Source organism: Scyliorhinus canicula, chromosome 6 (genome assembly GCF_902713615.1).
Source record: "Scyliorhinus canicula chromosome 6, sScyCan1.1, whole genome shotgun sequence".
Lineage (NCBI taxonomy): Eukaryota > Metazoa > Chordata > Chondrichthyes > Carcharhiniformes > Scyliorhinidae > Scyliorhinus > Scyliorhinus canicula.
This window is the reverse complement of record NC_052151.1, coordinates 96,516,997-96,529,456: the sequence shown is the minus strand read 5'-3', so window position 1 is coordinate 96,529,456 and position 12,460 is coordinate 96,516,997. Positions and strand designations below refer to the sequence as shown.

At 46.8% G+C, this 12,460-nt stretch overlaps 1 protein-coding gene across 1 annotated transcript in view; it reads left to right on the top strand.

Moving 5' to 3' along the window:
• tbc1d32 (TBC1 domain family, member 32) overlaps nt 1-12,460 on the top strand; it is a 348,975-nt gene that overhangs the window by 222,665 nt on the left and 113,850 nt on the right.

The window sequence follows — 12,460 nt, the reverse complement described above, 5'->3', positions numbered from 1 at the left end:
ACAACCTCTCCTCCATTCTGACCCACTGGGAATCAACCCAGCTCCGCACCTTCTCCACATTCGCCGCCTAGTAATAATACATCAGGTTCGGAAGACCCAAACTGCCTGCCTTCCTCTCTGCAGCAACATCTTTCTAACTCTGGCCACCTTCCTTCCCCTTATGAATGAGGAAATAATTCCTTCAATCTCTCCGAAAAATGCTTTTGACAGGAAAATCAGCAGGCATTGGAAAATAAACAGAAATCGCCGCAATACATTCATTTTAACCGCCTGTACCGACCCACCAGTAACAGAGGGAGACCATCCCACCTTGCTAGATCAGCTTTCACTCTCCCCACCAAACTAGAAATGTTGTATCTACGGAGCAAACAGCAGGGGGGACCTAGGACATCCCTGTCTAGTCCCACGGTGGGGAGAAAAATATCCCGAGCTGATGTTATTTGTATGAACATTCTCCCTCGGCTCCTTGTATAGTAGCTTTACCCAGTCCACAAATCTTGGTCCAATCCCAAACTGCTCCAGAACTGCCATCAAGTACCCCCATTCTACCCGGTCAAACGCTTTCCCGGTGTCCAATGCCACAACCACCTGTTTCCTGCCCCTCCGCCGGTGCCATAACCACGCTCAATACCTTCCTCACATTCGAAAAGAGCTGCCTCCCTCTCACAAACCATGTCTGATCTTCACCTATCACCTTCGGGAGGCTTACCTGCCGGCAGCATAGTGGTTAGCACAGTTGCTTCACAGCTCCAGGGTCCCGGGTTCGATTCCCGGCTGGGTCACTGTCTGTGCGGAGTCTGCACATTCTCCCCGTGTGTCCGTGGGTTTCCTCCGGGTGCTCCGGTTTCCTCCCACAGTCCAAAGATGTGCAGGTTAGGTGGATTGGCCATGATAAATTGCCCTTAGTGTCCAAAAAATGTGAAGTGGGGGTTACTGGGTTATGGGGATAGGGTCAATACGTGTGCTTCAGTAGGGTGCTCTTTGTAAGGGCCGGTGAAAACTCGATGGGCCGAATGGCCTCCTTTTGCTCTGTAAATTCTATGATTCTATCTTTGCCAATACTTTTGCATCCATGTTTAAAAGTGATATGGGCCTATATGACCCACATTCCGTTGGATCCTTATCTTTTTTAAGCAACGGGGAAATTGATGCCTGCCCCAAAGTTTGTGGTAAACCCCCTTCCCTATCGCCTCCTCAAACATCCCCACCATTAGGGGTGCCAGATTATCCTTGAATTTTTTAATAATATTCCACTGGAAACCCATCCGGCCCTGCCACCTTCCCCAACTGCATCCTCCCAATTGCATCTTTTATCTCCTGCTCCACTTTCCTTCCATCTAATGTAGCCCTGTCCCCCTCCCTTAACCTCGAGTACTCCAGCCCATCTAAAAATTCCTGCATTTCCCGGTGTCCCCCAGGTGGCTCTGACCTGCACAACCTCTCATAGAATTCCTCAAAGAACTTGTTAATCAGATCTGTAGCCACCACCAACTTCCCTGCTCTGTCCCGCACCTGAACAATTTCCCTTGCTGCCGCTGTCTTCCGAAGCTGACCTGCTAATGCCTTATCTCTATGCTCGTAAACTGCACCCCTTGTTCACCTCAGTTTGCACACTGTCTTCCTAGTAGATAGTCAAAGCCCGCCTGCAGTTTCTTCCTCTTTTCCAACTTGGTCCCAATCTTCTGCATAACTCCTATCTATCTCCAACATCTCATCTATTACTCTCTGCCGTTTCAACTTCTCTGATTTGTCCACCCTGACCTTAAACGAGATCATCTCTCCCCTGACCATTGCCTTTAGAGTCTCTCAGACAACTGCCTTCGATACCTCACCCATACAGTTGAAATCTACATATTCCTCAATTACTTTTTCAATTTTGCCACAGAACCCTCAGTCCCCCAACAGTCCCACATCTAATTTCCACCCCGACCTCTGTACTACCCCTTTCTCCAGTACCATATCCACCCAATGCGGAGCATGATCTGATACTGCAATTGCTGAGTTACCCACCCCCCATGATGAGATCAGCGAGCGCGGCCGTGACCTGTCCAACCTTGGCTCCTGCACCAAGTTCCAGTCCCCCCCCCCCCCCTCCCCCACTAGCAGTTTGTGTGTGTCCAAGTCGGGGATGGCCCCAAACACTTTCTTCGCGAATCCCACATCGTCCCAATTGGGACTATATACACTTCCCAGCGCCACTAACCTCCACTCCAGCACTCCTGTCACAATCACATATCTACCCCCCTGATCTGCAACCACATTCTCCATCTAGAACCATGCTCTTTCGCTGACCATTACCGCTCCCCCTCGAGCCCTTCCGTCAAATCTAGAGTGAAACACCTGACTAACCCAGCCCTTTTTAAGTCTCACCTGATCCTTCATCCTCATGTGAGTCTCCTGCAGCATTACTACATCAGCTTTCAAACTTCTAAGATGCGCAAATACCCTTGACTTCTTGACTGGACCTCCTAACCCCCTCGCATTCCACCTCATTATCCCAACTGGGGGGTCTCTCACCGCACACCCCCCCATTCTTATCCATCACCATCATACCACCGGGCCCCTCTCATGAGCCTTATCCGCCCCTGTCCATTATTAACATCGAACCCCTTCCCCCTCCTCACAGAATCCCCCCCTGCACTTCCTCTCGAAAAAACATCTGCCAGTATTGACCCCCCCCACCTTGCTCGCTTTGTGGGCCCACCAAAACCTGCTAACCAGGCTCCGATGTCCGCAGCACCCCTCTCCCCTCACCTCCGTTCACTAGCCAACTTTAGTTAGCTAGGGCGGTGGCCCCCACCCCCAAGGCATAACTTTCCCTCCCACCCAGTCCCAAAAGAAAACAAAACACCCAAAAAAATAACAACAATCCAACCCATACGCTTCACTAAAATAACATATAACCGTTGCAGCAAAGAATGCCTATCAACCCAAACAAAAACTTAAACTCTATAACAATGTGAAGTGAAGTAAATTACAATACAAGTCAATGAAAAGAAAGTTATAGCATTTTTACATTTTCCAGCTCCCCAATCACAGTCCACAATCTCTCTCCCAGCTCCGCTCCTCGCGTCTGTCCCAAACCTTTCTGCCTTCGCGAACGCTTCAGCCACCTCCACTGGTTTGAAAAAAAAAATTTTTGGCGTTATATGTCACCCTCAGCTTCGCCAGGCATACCATACCAAATCGCACCCCCTTGTACAGTGCCGCCTTCACTCAGCCGAACGCCGCTTGTCTCTTTGCCAACTCCACCGTCAAGTCCTGTTAAATCCGAACTCTAGCACCGTCCCACTGCACCTTGCGCTTATGCTTCGCCTAGCTTAACATCTTCTCCTTCATGTGGTATTTATGGAAGCAGTAAATTACTGCTCTTGGCGGTTCATGTACTTTGGGCTTCGGCTTTAACGAACAATAAGCTCGGTCCAGCTCATACCGGGAGGGGTTCTCACTCTTGCCCCATCAACTCTGCCAGCATCTTAGCGGAGTACTCTGTCCCTTTGGGCAAGCACACAATTCTCAGATTGTGCTTTTTTGAGCGGTTCTCCAAGTCCTCGAGCTTTGCTCGGAGTCCTCTGTTGACCTCCACAACCCCCTGCAGCTCGTCCCCCATCGAGGTGAGCTGGTCGCTGTGCTGCGACACGGCCTCCTCTACTTCCTTCATCTTCTTGCCCTTCTCTCTCACCTCGGCCGATGTCTTTGCCACAGCTACCCTCACCGGGGCAATTGCCTCCTCCACCAATGACTTCAGTGCGACCGCCATCTCCTTCCTCAACGCTTCCACGTGCCTCGCAAACTGCTTTTCCACCTCCACAGCCATCACCTCGGTTATCTTTTTTCACCGGAAGCATTACGGCCCCACCATGCGGTCCAGCATCCGCCATCTTCTCAGCGCTTTTGCTGGTCCTCTCATTCGACGGTGAACCCGCGTTAGCTCCCTTCTTCCCAGCTGCTTTTCAGATCCTTTAACGACTTATTATTTTTCTTTTTCTTTCACTCTTTCAAAAAAAAGTTCCAAAAAAACCTTCCCCCAGGACCGGACTTCAGACTTCTTACAAACAAATTTTAAGCGGGAGCTACCCGATGTGGAACATCTCCACTACATTGCACCCTGTCGGCGATGAGGCGTTTAAGAATGTGAAACAGCGGTTGCCTCTTTGAAGGTGTTGATGCATTTCAACCCTTCAAAACCATTATACATCATGTGCAATGCTTCGCCATTTGGGAAGTCGTGTCTCGTTGGATGAGCGATGGGTGTGAATGTCTGATCACCTTTACCACCTGAATGCTGGCTGCAGCTAAGAAAAAATATGCCCAAATAAAAAAAGGTCGGGAGGTCATATTTAATGTAAAGCGTTTTCATCAGTTCACCTGTGGCCACCATTTCTATATTGTCACGGATCACAAGCCATTGCTGGGCCTCTTCTGTGAATTGTGTTTGCGAGAATTTCGTGCTGGGCCTTGTATATTGGCTACCTATTAATGCTCTTTCGAGCAGAACCCAGATTGCACATGCTGATGTGTTGAGCCATCTTTCCCTGCAGACCGAATCCGCAAATCCCCAAACAGCACGGAGTGTTCGCTGTCCTGAATTTTTAACACCTTGCCCATCACTGGCTCGTGTATTTGTGAATGGACGCAAACAGATCCCGTCCTTGCCAAAATGCGGCATCTGGTGCTATACGGTGGCCAGCTTCTACAGCTACCTAGGGAGTTGAAGGCTTTCCCCTCCAAGTTCTCGGAGCTGACCATGGAAGATGGTATCCTCCTGTGGGGGCAACAGGTTGTTGTTCTGAAGAAAGGCTAAGCAACTGTGTTGAAGGAACTTCACAACAAGCACTTCTGAGTGTCCAAAATAAAGATGTCGGCGAGAAGCTATGTCTGGTGGTTGGATTTGGACACGGATGTCGAGACATTGGCCCAACAGTGCTCCATCTGTCAAGAGCACCAGGTGCAATCCTACGCCCTTGGAGTGGTAGGGATGCCCCTCGACTTGCATGCACCGATTTTGCTGGTTCATTCCTGCGTTTGATATTTCTTGTCCTGGTGAATGCCCACTCAGAGTGGCCGGAGGTCCATAAGGTGGCGATGATCATCTCTCGGGTGATCGTTGAGTGATTGCACATTTCCTTTTCCACCCACTGAATCTCTGAGGTGCTCGTAACAAGTAATGGGGCCTCTTTCACGTGTGAAAGGTTTGCTACTTTTGTGAAGCTCGTTCTGGGTGAGTGTGCTTAACACTCAATTTGGCTCTGTTTCGTTCCTTAGCTGTGGAGTCGCCAGGTATCATTAAGATACCGCCACAAGTTTCAAGTTCAAATTCAAAGCAATAAATCCATACACCAGTTAGTAAGTTCAAACAAAACACGTTTATTATATTACAATAATCTACTAATCATGCATATAAAACTATTAAGACTAGGCTAATCCTACCACTAATAGGCCAAATACTTATCTGGATAAGGGGACTGCAGGATCAGGGAACAACGGCCTCTAGCTTTGTCCTGGGTCCGCAGGCTTCCAGTAGTATTGGACTAAAGGGGGTCAGGAGTGTCTACTCTCGTAGCGTGCGTTGTATGACACTTGCGTGTTGGCGGCTACTGTCCAGGCCTCTTCTCCTCAAGGTTCTTCTGCTGCAACGGTGTTCTGCTGGGCGGGCTGGCTGGTCAAGGAGAGGCTGGCAGAGAGAGCGAGCTGGGGTCGGGGTCTCTGTTTTATACCTCTCTCAGGGTCTGGGCGGACCCTTTATTCACTCGCAATTGATTGGGTCTGTTCCCTATCGATTGATTTGAATTCCCCAATAACGGGGCAGTTCCTCGATCCCTGGGCGGTTCTTGGGACTTATTGTTTTGGACTTCTTTTGGCGCCGAAAAATCTGGCCTTCCATTTAATGTATCGATTTGTGTTAACTTGTTTCCATTGTACCTGGGGATCGCCCGGTATCGCCTCATTAGTATGCTTACTTGTTTTCTTTCACAGTGCTGTCTGGTTTCTGCAGCATTCAGAACTGGTTTCTGCAGTAGCCAGAATACACAAGGGCTTTGCAAGCTGCTTGCTTTTGCAACATGTCCATTTTCCCTGCATTCCTTGCAATCTTCCATTTTGTGTTGGGCAGTGGTCACCCCAGGTGGCTACAAGCTCAATGGGATTCGCCATGTCCGTACTGCCCCATACCATCCAACATCAAATGGCTTGGTAGAGAAGGCCATGCAGATTGCTAAATGGGGTCTAACAGGTGCTGTAATGTGGCGACTAGTGGATTGTCACAGTAATATCATTGCAGTGTTCATGTAAGCCTACTTTTGATACTAATGAAGATTATTATTATTAAAGAAACAGACTTCGGGCTCAATGATCACCAAGCTAGCAAGATGTATATTCTCATACAGGACCACGCCACAGGCAGTAACTGGGGTTTCAAAGCTGAGATGTTAATGGGTCGCAGGCTTCATTCACGACTAAGTTTGATTATCCCATGAAGCTGTGCCATAACCAAGATTTATAAGGGCTTGCCTAGTTCAATATCGACCTCGTTAGTACTTCATGCCTGACGACACAGTGTTCAATGACAGTGATCGCTGGCTCTCTTAGATTGTCGTCTGCTAAACAGGACCAGTCTCTTACCATGTTTGGCTCCAGGGGCAACTGATGCAACGACATTTAGATCGCATTCACTCATGAAGGATGCTCGCTTGCGAGGTTCCTCTCGATTATCTGTCTCCATTGCTGAACCAGCCTGCTGGGTCGCCTCCAAACTCTCTTAACGCCAACATGCTCAATGTTGTATCTTCTGACTCTGAAATAGAGACACCGACACCAATAGAAATAGAGACACTCAGACACCAATCAGATAAAAAGTGTTTAAAGCAGCAGCTGTTGCAAGTGGCAGCGGCTTCCTCGAAAGCCAAGTGCACTTCAAAGGCCTCAAAATCCCATATCAGGCTTTGAAATGCAAATTTTCCATTCAATTTCATACAGCAATAAATTGCTTAGCTGGAATACATTGCATTAGCTGGTGGTTGACAGTCTTATTACTCCAGAGACTAAGTGCTTGGTGGATTATTGATCTTTCTTTCCCTTGATGCTTGAATGCATCTCAAGTACCCTACTTTTATGCTCACCACGGTGTTTATGAACACTCTTTCTATGATTGATAGTTCCTCACCACTTCAAAAGCAGTTAAGTGCTTTCACTCCTTTTTAACAGCGGAAACCCCCTGGGGTGGGGGACAGTATTTGCTTTATAGGGTAAGGGGGTTCCACTGCTTGGCCTCTGTATTGGACTGCTCACTCAAAATGGTGGGCGGCCTGATACAAAAATTCCAACGGAATCTGATGACCTCTCCTCCATGCATAAATTTACATGGTAAAGGGGAGGGAATCGCAACTGGGTGCCGCTCCTAGCGCCAGCAGAGATCAGTAGCGAGTGGCCGGGGTACTTTTTTCCAGCCAGTTATAATAGAAAGCAAATCAGTCACTGCAACAGAAATACCTTTGTTTACCATTTGAATTGGTCTAAACACGACCACGGTTTACCATGACTCAACAATCGGTAGTCAACTTTCCGATTGTGTCAAGCTCTCTGTACAATTCAGCAACTTAGGAAATCTCCAGATATAGCCCTTCCCTAAACGTTTGTCTTGCTAGTAGCCACAGAGTCCTCAGCATTGACAAATCCTCAATGTGGATTGATTTCCATTGATATGCCATCCTTAGTGCTGACTAGTGTTACAGCCCAGGGTTTAGAGAGCCCCAAAATGTGTCATGGAGTTCACTTGACCTACAACTTCTAATAGATTTTGGCTATGGGTAGCACAAGGGCCCACTCTACATGTGTGATGCAACAGAAATCTAAAGTACTTTTAAAACAAAACAATGTTTATTGTATGAATCCAGTTAGCATTTTAGAAACGCACAGTAAGCATCTGAGCAACTATCAACTCAAATACTTTCCCCAAAGAATACAGTACTCTATAAGTAACCTTAATCTTTCCCATCAACATCCATAAGACAAATACCCTCTTTAACAAAGACAGCAGATTTAAATTCTCTACTGAGAGCAGTTATCACTTTTAAATTAGCAAGTGACCTGAAGATATTATTTTCATGCAGAGAGAGATCAAACTTACACCTTGCTTGGTTGGATGCAGCTCCAACAGTGAAAACAAAACTAAACAGATACTCTGGCTGCCAGCTCAAAAACGAAAGTAAAAGCAGACAGACAGCCCAGCTCCAGCCACACTCTGACATCACTGCAGCGATTTGATAAACACCCATTTCTCAAAGGTACTCTCACATGACACTAGTATGAAATCATGCTCCGCCTTGCCCCCCCCGCCCTTCAACACCCCCCCCCCCCCCCCCCCCCCGCTGCTTGCACACAGGGCATTGTTGGGCCTGATCCCTGTTGTGAAATATGCGAGCTTGGCACCTTGGCAGTGCCAGACTAACACTCAGGTGGCGCTGGCAGTGCCAGGGTGCCCAGAGGGCAAGCACCTGGGGACATCTGATCCCCTGAGAGACCCCCAAGAGTGCCGTTTCCATTTGTGGAGACTAGCACTCGCACGAAGGGTTAAATCCTATGCCTTCGTTTGCATGTTAGAGTGAAACTAGCTATCTCGCTCTAATATGCAGATTTGCCAGAAAGTGATCCCACCACAGTGAGCGCGAGTCACATTGCGACGACTCACAAGATCACGTTCATTCTCGGGAAGCGTGGTGAACTGCGTAGATCCCGGAAGAGGAATCTCCTGTCTTCCACCAGCTACGCTGCTTTTCGGGTACAACGCGGCTGGTAGATCTCGCCCAACATCTGTCACGCATATGTAAATACACCTGGGCCAGGATTCTCCCCTAGCCGGCGGGGCGGGGTTTCCCGGCGTGTTGGAGTGGCGTGAATCACTCCGGCGTCGGGCCACCCCAAAGGTGCGGAAGTCTCTGCACCTTTAGGGGCCAAGCCCTCATGTTGAGGGGCTAGGCCCACGCAGGATTGGTTCCCGCTCTGCCAGCTGGCGTGAACGGCCTTTGGCGCCACGCCAGCCGGGGCTGAAAGGATTTTGCCAGCCGGCGTTAGTCTGCGCATGCGCTGGAGCTTCAGCGGCTGCTGACGTCATCCTGGCACATGCGCAGGGGGGGTGGTCTCTTCCGCCTCTGCCATGGTGAAGATCATGGCGAAGGCAGAAGAAAAAGAGTGCCCCCACGGCACAGGCCCGCCCGCCGATCAGTGAGCCCCGATCGCAGGTCAGGCCACTGTGGGGGCACCCCCCCTCACCCCCCCCCCGGGGACAGATCGGCCCACGCCCCCCCCCCCCAGGACCCTGGCGCCCACCCATGCCGCCTGCTCCCGCCGGTAAGGTAGGTGGTTTCATCCATGAGGCTTGTCAGCGGCGGGACTTCGGCCCATCGCGGGCCGGAGAATCGCCAAGGGGGGCCTGCCGACCAGCGCGGCGCGATTCCCGCCCCCACCGAATCTCAAGTGGCGGCGAATTCGGGACACGGTGGGGGCGGGATTGACGCCAGCCCCGGGCAATTCTCCGACCCGGTGGGGGGGTTCGGAGAATCCCGCCCCAGATCTCAAAATTTGGAACCATGTGACTCAGTATCTATGAGGGCTGCTGAAAGTTCTGTCCTACTCCTGATCCACACCAAAAGAGTTCCCCTGAAATTTCAGTCTAGATTTTCTGTTGTCGCTTTCATTTTAAAATGCTTAGCATTTCACAGCTTTTGCAACTTTTCATGCATTCGAGAATTCAAATCTTGCTCATAACAACTCAGAAATCTGCGCTACAAACTTGTAGCAATCAGCTAATTACACTACAGCATGTAAGTAAAATAGATTGTGTGATTTGTATTAATGCACAATCAATTATCGGAATTGGACAGAAGTCAGGAGTAGGACAGAATTGATGCTAAATTAGTAATCTTGCTCAGAAATTACAAGGATGGCTGATGGAAAATTCATAATGATGCAGTAAGATATGTTTTTCTTGGGTTTGAGCTACAGCACATTGGAGCATAATCAGGCGTATTCTGCACATTACCTGGGAGTGCCCAGTGGTGAGAGTGAGTAATGAAATCGAAAAGCATATTTACAGCACTTAATTAAGAAGAGGGATTAGAATTTCAATTAGGACTGACAGCGACTTGTATAACTAACTGGAACCTCTGTTGAATTAACAATACAAGTCAATTTGATTTGAGACGATGGATTTCAATTTGAATTTGTAAAATAGAATGAATTGGAATTCAGGTTAGAATTGAGGAAAATCATTTAAATTAATAACTTTGATCTATCAGTTTGAATTGAGAAACTAGTACAGTATTTTAATAAATTGTGAAAGTATAGATGTTATCTTTACCAAACATCTTTAACTTTGTAAAGGAAGATCAGTTCACAGAGGAACCTCTGCTCATATGGCTGGAATGTATCTCAAGAAAGTGTAACCTCTTGTCCTCTGAAAATTGTAACCCTTGTCCTTTCGTGCAGAATAAGCCAAGTGTTCTGATTTGGCAAACACTTGAAAACAAACATGGGTGATGCTTTATCAATGGTGGCTCAGTTAGCACTTTTGCCACCGAGTCAGAAAGCTGTGGGTTCAAGTCCCTCTCAAGAATCTTGAGCACAAATGTCTAGGCTGACACTCCATTGCAATACAGAGCGAGCACTACACTTTTTGAGCTTCTGCCTTTCAGAGGTGATGTCAAACCGAGGCCCATTTGCCTCCATGTAAAAACATTCCATGGGAGTATTTTGAAGAATAGTAGGACAGTTATCCCCAGCATCCTACAAAATGCTTATCCCTCAAACAACATCACAAACCAGATTATCACATTGCTGTTTGTGAGAGTTTGCTGTACTCAAATTAGCTGTGCATACCATACAATGACAGTGATTACAATTTGAAAATACTTCATTTGGCATAAAGTGTTTTGAAATGTCCAGTGGTTATGAGACATGCTATATAAAGCAGGGTTTTCTTCCGTGGCGTACCACGGAAGATTTTGAATGTGACATTAAACCAAGCCATATGCCCCCTTCAGGTGGGCAAAAAGAACACTATATTAAATAAGAGCTATCCTTGGTACCTTTGTTAATAGTTATACCTCAGTCAGTACAATAAATATAGATTATCAGGACATAATAAAATTGCTGTTTCTGTGGGATTGTAATAACAATTGGCTGACGGTTTGCTGCACATATTATGGGCCAGTGTTTAGAGAACACCAAAGTATATCATGGAGTTCACCTGGCCCACAACTTTGAATAGATTTTGGTTAGATGGGGAGCACAAGGGCCCACTTAATTGGTGTGATGCAACAGAGATCTAAAGATTTTTAAAACAAAAACAATGTTTTTGAATCCAGTTAACATTTTATAAACCCACAGTAAACATCTTATCAACTACCAACACTGATAACCTCCCAAAAAGATACAGTACACTAAGTAACCATTAACATCTTTCCTAACAACATCCATAAGTCAAAACATTTTTTAACAAAGACAGTAGGTTTGAATTCTCTACAGAAACAGGTATTACTTTGAAATCATCAAGTGATCTGGAGACATTCTTTAGATCGCAGAGAGAGAGAGAGCGATACACATCTGCTTGGTTTGAATGCGGCTCTCAAACTGAAAGTGAAACTAAAACACAGAGCCAAAAAGAGCTTCCAGCTCAAAACGAAAGTAAAAAGCAGAATCACATTCCAGCTCCACCCACGCACTGACATCACTGCAGCCATTTGATAAAAAATACTTTTCTTAAAGGGACTCTCACATGACACACGACAGCCGTGAATAAACTTCGAAAGTACTTATTTAGCTATAAAGTTTTTTGGGTTATCACGAGTTTATGAAAGTCGCTATATAAATGCAAGTCTTTCTTTTTCTTTGGCCCTGGTTTCAATGTATACATACATATAAACATACAAATTTGGAGCAGACGTACGCCCCTCAGGCCTCAACTCTACTTTTGTGTCTACCCCCTATAAGGTGTTGACTACATTTTTAATAAAGAACCTATTATTATTAACTCACTTGGCCTTTCAATAACTCTCCCTGCACTGCTCTCTGGGAATGGGAATTCAGAATTCTTGACTCACTCTGACTAAGGAAAAGGTAAGATGAAAAGGAAGATGAGAGCATGTCAAAGTCAGAAGCATTACAACACCAGTTCAACCAAGCCCTAGCTCAATGCAACCCGGATAGCTCCTGATTCGTACTCCTGAACTTAATTCCCTCCAATGCCATTGCCAACAAAACACCTTGATTTGAAGTCTGTAGTACTACTGGCAAACAACTAATCCGACAGATTTTCTGACCAAAATGCACTCCTCCAAATAAAATGGAAATAATAAACAAAATGAAATTCTGAAAATAACTCCCTACATTTAGTTTGTTGTGGTCACTTTTTAATTAATTTCCTTTGCACACTTTTTATTACTTATTTCTTATTTTTGTTATAATT